This window comes from Mesocricetus auratus, unplaced genomic scaffold (genome assembly GCF_017639785.1).
Source record: "Mesocricetus auratus isolate SY011 unplaced genomic scaffold, BCM_Maur_2.0 Super-Scaffold_2245, whole genome shotgun sequence".
Classification (NCBI taxonomy): domain Eukaryota; kingdom Metazoa; phylum Chordata; class Mammalia; order Rodentia; family Cricetidae; genus Mesocricetus; species Mesocricetus auratus.
Window position 1 is genome coordinate 5,428,921 of NW_024429180.1, and position 11,820 is coordinate 5,440,740.

The window sequence follows — 11,820 nt, forward strand, 5'->3', positions numbered from 1 at the left end:
CCCACAGGCCTCCATATGTGTGTTCACAGACATGTACCCCCCAGGCTCCATATGTGTGTTCACATACATGCACACACACCCCACATGTGTGTGTTCATATACATGTACTCCCCCACAGGCCTCCATATGTGTGTTCACACACATGTACTCCCCCATAGCCTCCATATGTGTGTTCACATACATGTACTCCTCCACAGCCTCCATGTGTGTTCACACACATGCACACACACCCCACAGCCTCCATATGTGTGTTCACACACATGCACACACACCCCACAGCCTCCATATGTGTGTTCACACACATGCACACACACCCCACAGCCTCCATATGTGTGTTCACATACATGCAAACACACCCACAGCCTCCATATGTGTGTTCACACACATGCACACACCCCACAGCCTCCATATGTGTGTTCATACACATGCACACACACCCCACAGCCTCCATATGTGTGTTCACACACATGCACACACACCCCACAGCCTCCATATGTGTGTTCACATACATGCAAACACACCCCACAGCCTCCATATGTGTGTTCACACACATGCACACACACCCCACGTGTGTGTTCATATACATATACACTCCCACAGCCTCCATATGTGTGTTCACATACATGTACACACACCCCACATGTGTGTGTTCATACACATGCACACACACCCCACAGCCTCCATATGTGTGTTCACACACATGCACACACACCCCACAGCCTCCATATGCACGTCCACATACATGGGCTACCCCACACTGGAGGAGAGAAAGGTCACGCGTCACATTACCATACTATACTCCAGTAACCCACCACTTTCACTCTGGGTCCACCTGACTTCTGCCCTTGCTGGCCTTTACAGAAGAATCTGCTGGTGGTTTTCCAGCGCCTGCTCTGCTTAGCACACGGGCAACTCTGTGAGAGCCGAGGATACCCAGGCCATTGAATTCTAGCCCATAGAATGTGAGTAGATTAGTCTGTCCGGCTGTGGGTGTAGCTCAGTTGGGAGCGCCAAGAACCTCAGGTTAGAACCCGTAGCACATAAGCTGTGCACGGTAGCATACACCTGAAATCACAGCGCTTGGATGGTATAGGCAGGAGAGTCAGAAGTTCAAGGTCATGCTTGGTTACGTGGTAAGCTCCAGGCCAGTCTGACATTTTGCCTAAAAACAATAAAAAGGTGAAATAAGATTGGTATGCTGATCTTTAAAATATGCGGTCTTGGGCCAGGGAGTTTTTCTAACCTTTCCTCCCCATAACCAAGAAGCAGGAGAGTGGGGGAGGTCACTTAGAGGCACCACACAGATGGGGGGAAGTGCCACAGCGGGGAAGACAGGAGAAATGTGAGGCATGATGATGAAGAAACATCCGGAAGGTCCAGGTGTCAAAAGCAAAGTCTTCCCCGGGGAACAAAAGAAGAGAGTTAAGACCCTGGCGGGTGGTGGCGCACGCCTTTAGTCCAGGGAGGCAGAGGCAGCAGGATCCCTGTGAACTCAAGGCCAGCCTGGTCTACAGAGTGCCAGGGCAGGTAGGCTACACGGTGAGACCCTGCCTCAGAAAACCAAAAACAAAACCAAACAAACAAAGCAAGGGGTGAAGAATAGATGCCCAAGTCACACCAAGCTGGCGTGTTGACTGTCACACCAAGCTGGTGTGTTGGGCGTGTTGACTGTCACACCAAGCTGGCGTGTTGACTGTCACACCAAGCTGGCGTGTTGACTGTCACACTAAGCTGGCATGTTGACTGCCACACTAAGCAGGCATGTTGACTGTAACCCAGAATGAGGATTGGCTACTGAAGGTGACAACACCAAAGTCACTTGTGTCTTGTCTAATATTTTCTCATGGTTAAATGCAAGGTCGTGAACTTTGGACAAGGCCACAGAACTGACCAACAAAGTGGGCTGTCCCTGTAATGCCAGTTCTCAGGTGGCGGGGTCAGAAGGCTCAGTTCAAGGCCATGTTCTTGACTACATGTTTGAGGCTACCCTGGGACATCTGAGACCCTGTGTCAAAAGAAAACAAAAACAAAAAAAAGAGCAAACAACCCCAGAAATGATGCTATGTCTTTGAAAGTATATCACGTTAGGAGATAGGCAAGGAGACAGGCAATGTTGATATGTTTGTATGATGGTGACCTTAGCTCCATCGCAGCTTTCTCCGCTGTCTATTTAATATCTGCCAGTGGATTTGGCCTTGTGGGATATATCTTGAGTCTTTGATAATGTCCTCTTTGTTCATTGATCTGCTGGCTTTCGTATCTACACTCACCTGCCATCATAATTTCTGATGTTTGCTTTAGGCAGTTTTAAGTTTTCTGTTATCCTTCAGTCATTTGCTAGAACGTACCACGAAGAAAGAAGGGTTTCCTGATGGTTGTTGAAAATGGGCTCCCTGGTGTCCTGGCTGCTGGCTGGCTGGCTTGTTTGTGATTTGAGGTCGCCTTTATCTATCCAGGAGAGAAACCAGCAGGCCCCTGGAAAGGTGTCTCGACCTTGGAGGAAACCAACACATTTCAGTTTCTCCCATTATTCTCTCAGCCTGGACATGCTTGCATTGTCGCAAACTTAATGACAAGACTTTTAGGTAAGCCAGAGGCCGCATGACTGACTGACCGACTTACCTTCTGTCACCCAGCAAGAGCTGGGTAGCGAAGTGGACACCCAGCATTCATTTCCTGCTGCTCATTAGAAGCAGTGAAAGGCCGAGTTTCTCAAACCCAGCATGACTGAGATGACCTTCATGAACTTTGATGGCTTCAAAGCCTTTCAGGGCATTGGGCAGGAGGCTCCTGGAGTGCCTCTGACCTAAGAATAAAACTTGGACTTGAAAGGGACTATAGTTCCTATTTTTCTCTCACTGGCGGGCAGAGAACACAACCGTCTTCCTTTCTTACAGAAACCACATTCCGCAGTGTCCTTGGAGAAACAGGGCAGGACCTTTCACTGGGTGAATTCCAAGGGTTTTAGGGTTGCAAACACTCAGTTCTCTACGATACTTCCTTAAAGACGGGCAGGGGATACTGAATTCTTTGTGTGCAAGCCCAAGAAGGGACTCTTCGGTGGAGCAGAGCCATTCACCTTCTGCAGAGAGGTGACGGCTCACATGGCAGCCGGCAGGGATTTACATAAGTGCATTCCGGAGATCCCTCTCTACAGTCATCGTGGAGGGATTGCTCCAAGAACCTGTGGACTTCTTTTATGCAGAATAAGCCTGGAAACAAATCGCTGCCCTTGGGTGGAACGGCAGCAACATCCTGACCCCAGACCTCAGAGGACAGAATGGTCCTTCGGTTCCTCCCATCCTTCTCTGAATTCTGACGTTGCGGTGAACTTGTTAGCACTTTTGTTGTAACCTAAACCGAAGTAAGACTGATTGGGCCTTCTATGAATGTTGCATAATAAACCAAGAAGAGTGAAAATGAATGAGAGTGTTTTTTTGTTTTGTTTTGTTTTTGTTTTTGCAGGTAGAATGTTGGAGGAGGGAAGTTAAGAGGAGAGTTGAGGTCTGGACAACTCCTCCCACATAAACCCGTTATTCCAGCCATCTCCACTTTGCTCAAACGCTACACCCTGAGGCCCAACTCCACCTCAGCCATTCAGTTCCCAGTGGTTGTTTTTCTCCTGGATGACTGCAGTTGTGGATGGAAGGAAATGCCCTCCCCTTATCCAATTTTGGGAAAGTTTTCATCTTTTCTCTTGTGGAGGAAGATTTGGTTGACTAAAAATGTCACTGTATCTGGTGGCACCATTGCCTTTCAAAGGAATACCCAGGAATCCCAGCCCCTCCCATTTCAACATTTTTTTTTTTTGAGATAGGACCTCACTCAGGTAGACCAGGTTGATGTCATGCGCTGACCTCAGGGATGACCTTAAACTTCAGGTCCTCCTACCTCTACCTCTGACTCCTGGGATGACAGGTTTTTGAGGTGCTGGTGATTGAACCCAGGGCTTCAGGACTGCCAGGCAAACACTCCACCCTCCAGTCACTCTTGGCTTTTAGTATGGTCTCCTATGTCTTCCATGCCAAGTAGCAAAGGATAAAGAGCGTCAGGATGACAAAGCCATCGATGGGATGTGAAAAATGACGTGATGATGTCATGTAGAGAAGGAAAGACTGAACCAGGCCAATCCCATTGATGCTTGGAGACAATGATGGTGGGGTGTGGCCCAGCACATAACACACAGGATCATACATGCGCTGGAGAGCCTCAGGAGTTCTTCAAGGAGACAGAAGATCCTATCAGAAACTGTTGAGGAGGCAAAGCAATAATGCACACACAGAGACACACAAACAGACACACACAGAGACACACACAGACACACACGGAAACACACAGACACACATACACACACACAGACACACACAGAGACACACACACAGACACACACAGACACACACACACAGGACTTCAGTGAGTATGCAAACCCAGTGTTTGTGAGCTGTTGCATCTTGTCAGGCCAAACATGGAGGAAAAGGAAAACAAAACAGAACAGAACAAAACCAGAAGTTTCCTGGCATGCATGTTTGTTCTGGAGTTTTCCTAGCCTGCCTAGCAGCAGGACTGCCAATGCTATGACATTCTCATGGAGACCTAACCCTACTTTAGAAACGCTGGACAGTGGCCTGATATCTGGACATCAAGTAAACAAAAGTTCTCTTTATCATGTTGCCTAAAAATCCCCATTTTCCTATGCTAATATGTACTATTAGTTAAAATTGAAACTATGCAGAGAAAATAAAATATTTACAAAAAAAGTAAGACCTCTTAGCAAGGGGGACACTGCTAGCCATTATTTTAATTTTTGGAGTTTCACAGAAATCATTTGAGATAATATTAATTGATTTATTTACATTTTTAGTGTTTATTTTTTGAGACAGGATCTCTCTCTGTAGCCCTGGCTATTCCTGGAATTCACTATGTAGACCAGACTGGCCTTGAACTCACAAAGATCTGTCTGTCTCTATCTTCTGGATGGGCTAACATTTAAAGGCAGTCAAAATCATCCATAGTGCATGTGGTCTATAGACCAGCAACACAGGGAGAGTGGAAGGAAACAGATTTCCAGACCCACTAAATCTAAACCAGTGTTGTCACAAGGCACCAAGGCAATCCATGCCAATGTTCAAGACTGTCAAGCTCAATGCAATTTAAAATATTTTCTTGCCATTAGAAATTTAATGACGTTTTAAATATAGTGTGTGTGCATGCCTATGCACATGTGCGTACCAGAGGGTGATGCTGGGTGTCTTTCTCAATTTCTTTACCACCTTACTTTTTTTTTTTTGAGACAAGTTTTTCCTCACTGACCCTAGAGCTATTTCAGATAGACCTATGATTCCAGCACTTGGAAAACTGATGCAGAAGGACTTGCTACAAGTTGAAGGCCAACCTGCTCTACATAAGTGAGTTCTTAGCCTCACAAGGGCTACAGAATAAGACCCTGTCTCAAAATAACTGAATACATAAGTAAGCAAAGAAACAAAAATTTTGTTTTGGATTTCATATCACTTGCATCTTCTAGATAAATACTTTTAATTTTGAATCATTTACTTATTGGGAAAATTACAAAAGGCAGGTCAATTTTTATTTCCTAGGTTCAATGTGAAGAAAATGACAATTCTGCCATTATTTGAGGGTGTGGAAAAGTTGTAACTTTAACGGGCTGCATAAGATGACGGTGGGTGGCTGTAAGCCAGACAGACTTGGTGGGTAGAAGCTATTCTGACACTAAAAAGAAATCAGGTTTGCTGTGCATGAGAGTTGAGCACATTCCAGAAAACAGAATGATTTGTAGCAATGAGCTGCATATTTACCTTTATATGTCATCATTGGTGATATGACAGCTGCATTTCAAGACATAGATGCTACTATAAATTGAAGAAGCCAGGCTGAAGCCAAGATATCAGGTCATAGGTAACCCATAGACACTGGGTTATGACATAGACCATTGACAACTGGGCCATTGATGGTCCACAGACATTGGGTTATAGACATAGACCATTGACAACTGAGCCAATGATGGTCCATAGACACTGGGTTATAGGCATAGACCATTGACAACTAGGCCATTGATAGTCTGTAGACACTGGGTTATAAGCACTGATGATTGACAGCTGGGCCGGCAATGGTCCATAGACACTGGGTTATAGGCATTGATGATTGACAGTTGAGTCAATGATGGTCCATAGATGCCAGGTTATAGACATAGACCATTGACAGCTGGGCCATTGATGGTTCACAGAGACAAAACAGCAAACCTTAACAAACAGCACATGTAAAGAGCTACACTCACAAAAGGCTGTTGGAGTTGTGAATAGTTTTGAAACCCACCCTTACTGAGGCAATCACATTTAGATGGAGAACAGCCTATTGACTGGTCAAAAGCCAAGAAAACTGAGTCAGAAGATGTGGGTATATGCCTAACTCTGTCACTATCACTGTCTTACTGTGTGGCCTCGGCAGATTAAGTATCTTCTCTGAAACTCGTATTTATTTTTTATCTTATTTTACTTCTTTGCTTTTTTGAGACTGGGTTTCTCTGTAGCTTTGGAGCCTGTCCTAGAACTCACAGGGATCTGCCTGCCTCTGACTCCCAAGTGCTGGGGTTAAAGGCATGCGCCAGCACCGCCCGGCTCAAATGTATTACATTGCCCAGGATGGCTTCAGATTCCTTGTGAAAAACCCTCTTGCTCCATCCCCTAAACGGCTGGAACCACGAGTACCTGCTGCCGTGCAAAGGTTGACTCTCTCATCTCTTCTTCCTATAAATTCTGATGATGTCTCCCATCTCACATGATTATCCGGTGGAACCCTCTGGAATATCACAAGCACCACAAATGAGCATCGCCCACGAATACCATCGCATCAGTAAAGAGAAAAATCTCTCGATCTTAGACCGTAGGAGAGTGATTTTGAAGCCAGTGTCAAGCTGGCCACGGACAGGGCTGGGGGACTGCAGAAACTGAACTTAGACAGTGAATGAGGGAAGTGTGAAGGGCTCACCATTTACTGTTCATCTCTGATGGAGTTAGGAGTGAGAGGGTCTGGGGGTACTGCGGAACAGCGACCCTCTTGTTTGGTATGCAGGCAGCCCTGGGTTCACCTTGCACTCTGAGACCCCGTAAGTGCGTAAGTGAAAGATGCTGGCCTCGAAGACTAGAGGGAGATTTCTAAGCTTCTCCGTCAGTTCATCAGCAAGAAAGAGCAAACACCCTGCTCTTACATCCGTTGGGATGGTGAGGATATGTTTGCATTAGCCATGAATTTTGCTAGACTTTAATTTCCCAGTGGGATCCCCCAATTCTTCTTGGTTAAGGCTTTAAAACCAGCTGTAGGAAAAATGAGAACTCTTCTGGGGCCCCCAAGTCCCAAAATAAATCCTTGCCTTGTGTCCACACTTGACGGCAGCTTTAAACAGTTTATTCAAGGGGTAACCCTGAGACGCCTACAGCTTCACAGCAGCCTTTGCACACAGCTCCCGTAGAGCAGGGGAAGACACGGCAGCTGAGTGCAGGCGTCACCGCAGCAGAGGCAAAGGGGAGTCCTGCCTGGCTTGGGTTACTTCGGTGCACAAACGGCACGGCAGTAACAGGGACCCTGGTCTAGAAAAGAAGCAGACACACTCAAGTGAATAAAGGTAAGGCAAAACCATTGCCTCCTTTTGGAGGTAGCTGTGTTCAGTCTCCGCCTCTAACTACAAGAAAAGGCAACTTGATTCTTTGCCTCATTTATTATTCTATCTATCTGTCTATCTATCTATCTATTTATTTATTTATCTTAAGACAGAATTTCTCTGTGTAGCCCTGGCTGTCCTGGTACTTGCTCTGTAGACCAGACCTGGACTTTTGAACTCAGAGATCCACTTGCCTCTGGCTCCCATGTGCTGGGATTAAAGGTGTGAACTATCACTACCTGGCAGTCCTTTCAAAATAGCCTGGAATTGGTTAGCCAGAAAGCTCCAGGCAGCGTTTTGCAGACCGGACAAGCTTTCTTGGCACATTTAATTATGCAGTGGATGATGGTAATGATTGCACAACATTGGTAATGCTCTTCCTAAAATTTTGTGTACGTGTGGGTACCCAAAGTGTATGCTCATGTGTGTATGCATGCAAGGAACGTGCATACATACACACACACACACACACACACACACACACATATATGCATTTACTCAGGCCAGAGGTTTATTTGTTGTGGACAAGGTCTCTCACTGAATCCAGAAATCACTGACTGACTAGACTGGCTGGTCAGCAAGCTCCAGGGATCTGTCCATCTCTGTTCTTCTTCCCCAACTAAGGGTTACTGACCTAATAATGTATGCTGCTACCCTTGACCTCTACATGGGTGCTGGGGATCTGAACTCAGGTCTTCATGCTTGCATGGCAGGCACTTTACTAACAAGGCCATCTCTGCAGCTGTCTTTTGTTGGGGGGAAGGTGATGGAGAACAGGGTCTCACATAATCCGGTCTGGCCTCAAGGTTGCTATGTAGCCAAGGGTGACTCTAAGCATTTGATTTCCTCACAGACCGGTTCTCCTCAGTGCTGGGGAGTAAGCACGGGGCTTCTTACACAATTAGGCAAGCATTCTACCAACAGCTGCATCTACGGTCTTCACTGAGAGTGCTCTTAATGCCACTGAGATGAGCACCTAAAATGGTTCAAAGATAGATTTTTAGATATTTCTCCTCGCAATGAACAGAGATAAACGCAAAGGCCCATTATGCCACGCGATGCTGAGAACAAAGGATGCTTGAGCCCAGACAGGTCTTAGCCCAAGACAAAATAGTTATACCATCACGTTAAGGCTCAAGAAACATTGAGGAAGAGGGTATGGAAAGAATTTAAGAACTCTGATGGGGATGTCCTTCTGTGTATGTGTTTCTCTTACTGGTTGGTGAACAAAACACCATTTGGCCAATAGAGGCAGGAAGACAGGTGGGACTAGGAGACCAGGAGAATTCTGGGAAAGGTAGGCAGAGAGAGGCACCACGATGAGTCGCCACGTGTAGCTGCCAAAGGAGTAACGGGTCCCAGGTCTGGGCACTCTCTGGTAAGCCAAGACCGCATGGGAATACATAGATTTATAGAAATGGGTTAATAATTAAGACAGAGCTGGGCAATAAGAAGCCATAGACATCGGCCAACAGTTTAATAATTAATATAAGTCTCTGTGTGCTTTTGGGGGGCTAAATGGCTGTCGGACCTGGCGGGACAAGAACCCCCACCTACAGAGACGTAATGGAGGGAGGCTGCAAAATGTCATCTTCAAAGCATGGCAAGGCCATAGAAAGGACGAACTCACAGCAGCCGTGTCCATAGAAACTGGGACCTCCAAACAGTCAGCTGTTGGAGGGAAGGGACTTACAGGACCCTGTCGTTTACTGCTGAGCTACTGGCAACCAAGAGATTCTGGAAGTGTGGAGGCGTAGTACTCAGTTGTATACCCACAGGTGAGCTCACCAGGCTGTCACGGTTACTTCCAAACTCGGGGTCAAACAGACCACCCTGGTCAAATCACTTCAAACCACAACGGCTTGAAGCGGCGTTTCTTATCTCCTAACACTCCTGGCTCAGGCAGGGTGGGCTGGGTGGGACACTCACCTTCTCGGGCCTCTCACGGGCTGTTGTCAGCTCTCACAGCAGTCTCGTTTCGAAGCTCGGTGGGGAGAACGAGGCGCCTCCAAAACCACTTGCAGTTAGTGTTTAGAGGGGTTGGGTGCCTCGCACAGCCTTGGCCGAAGGCCACCCCCGGCTCCTTGCCTCAGGGGCCTCTCCCCACAAATTATCTTCCTTGGTGGGAGCGTACTAGTAATAAAGCAGCCAAGCAAGATGGAAGCCATAGTCTCGCACTACCTCAGCTTGGACGCCGTATCCCAGAAATCTGCCTGTTCCGTTTAACGAAAACGAACGACTAAGTCCGGTCTACAATGGAGGGAGACAGTGAGATGGGACAGGACCACCAGGGCCGGGTCAGAGCTGTCTACACAGTGGGGAAGGACAGAATACTGGGAAAGACAAGGAAAAGCTAGAAGAGTAAATCTGGGCTTTGCACAATCTTGAGTGTGTGTGTGTGTGTGTGTGTGTGTGTGTGTGTGTGTGTTGATTTATTGGTCTCCTTTTAAAAAGAATTATTACTTTAATTATGTATATCTGTGTGCGGGCATGTGTTCATGACTGCTGGTGCCTCTGGAGCTGTACTTATAGGAATTACAAATTTTATTTATTTATTTATTTAGTTTTTTTTTTGAGACAGGATTTCTGTGTGTAGACTTGACTGTTCTGGAACTCACTCTGCCTCTCTTAGTACTGGGATTGGTTAAGGGCATGAGCCACCGCCACCTGGCTAGGAATTACAGATTTTCAAGGTGAAGGGCTCCTTCCAGGTTATCTGCCATTTAATTTTTCCTGTCGCAATCTGGACCAACGCCTGCTCACTCCAGGCGCAGCAACGTCGTGGAATGACCAAAGGAGTGATCCCGTGTGACCCAGCTTGGTGAACCAAGGAGTTTATGAAGTATCGGGTTTTATTTGCACACGTATGGTGGCATTTTACAAGAGCGTGGGTAACCCCAGAACTGCGGCACTGTGGGGAGTCTCTACCCTTGAATGGGTGATGACTTTTCTGCAAATGGATCCCTCCCTTTAGTTAACTCTCCAGCTCCTTCATGCTCTAGTGGCACCCAAGATCAGGTATGGCAGGGACAGCGAATTAAGCGTGGATGAGGGGTGGTGAGGCAGGCCTGGCAGGTAATTTGTCCTGCAATTAATTCTGCTTCACTTGGGGTGAATGATTTTGGCAGTCTACTTACTTCATCTGAACGCACTACACACACACACACACACACACACACACACACACACACACACACACACCTCTGTCTCTCTAAACAATACACCTGGAAGCCTCAGAATATCCTTAGCCACCCTCTGCCCTGCACTGAGCTACTCCCACCTCTGAGCAATAGTATGGATTCCCACCCCTCCTGACAACTCAGAGTCAGACCGTTTCTATTCATGTGCGTTCCAAATGTCTCAAGGCACACGGAGCGGGAGGGCCAATCCGCACCAACCTGGTTTTGGGTGCATATGCAACCAGGCAAAGCTATGTCTGGTAACTTTTCAGGGGGAATTTCCCATTTACCTATCCACACCATTTGCTTTCCTGCTGCTGCGATCAAATACAAAGACCAGAAGCAATTTATGGGAGGACAAGAGTTATCTTAGCTTACGGTTCCAGAAGGGTCATAGTCCATCAGAACAGAAAAGGCAGCAGGGGCGTGAGGACAGCCTTGGATGGAGTCGGGAAGCAGAGACACCACATTTCTCAGTACACAGGAAGCAGAAGGTGAGGACAGGAAGTGGGCTCAGGCTACATGGCTCACCTCCCAGCGATGTACTTCCTCTAGCAAGGCTCCACCTTCTAAAGGTTCCACAACACCCCGAACGGCACCACCAACTCTCCAGTATTCAAATACATGAGCCTATGGGGACCGTTGCTTGCTTGATGGGGGAAGTCCTTCTGTGTGTCTGTCTCTTATTGGTTGTTGAATAAAGCGCTGTTGGCCAATAGGGAAGCAAGACAGGTGGGACTAAGAGGATTCTGGGAAACAGAGGCACAGTCAGTCACGATGTAGGATGCATGAGAAGAGGTCTGGTAGAAGATCACGTGGAAATACTCAGATTAGCAGTTACGGGGTAATAGTTAAGTCAGAGCTAGCTGATAAGAAACCAAGCAAACGGCCAACAGCTTTATAATTAATATAGCGTCCTGTGAGTTATTTGGGGGGGGAGCTAAAGCAGCGACAGGACCCAGGCGG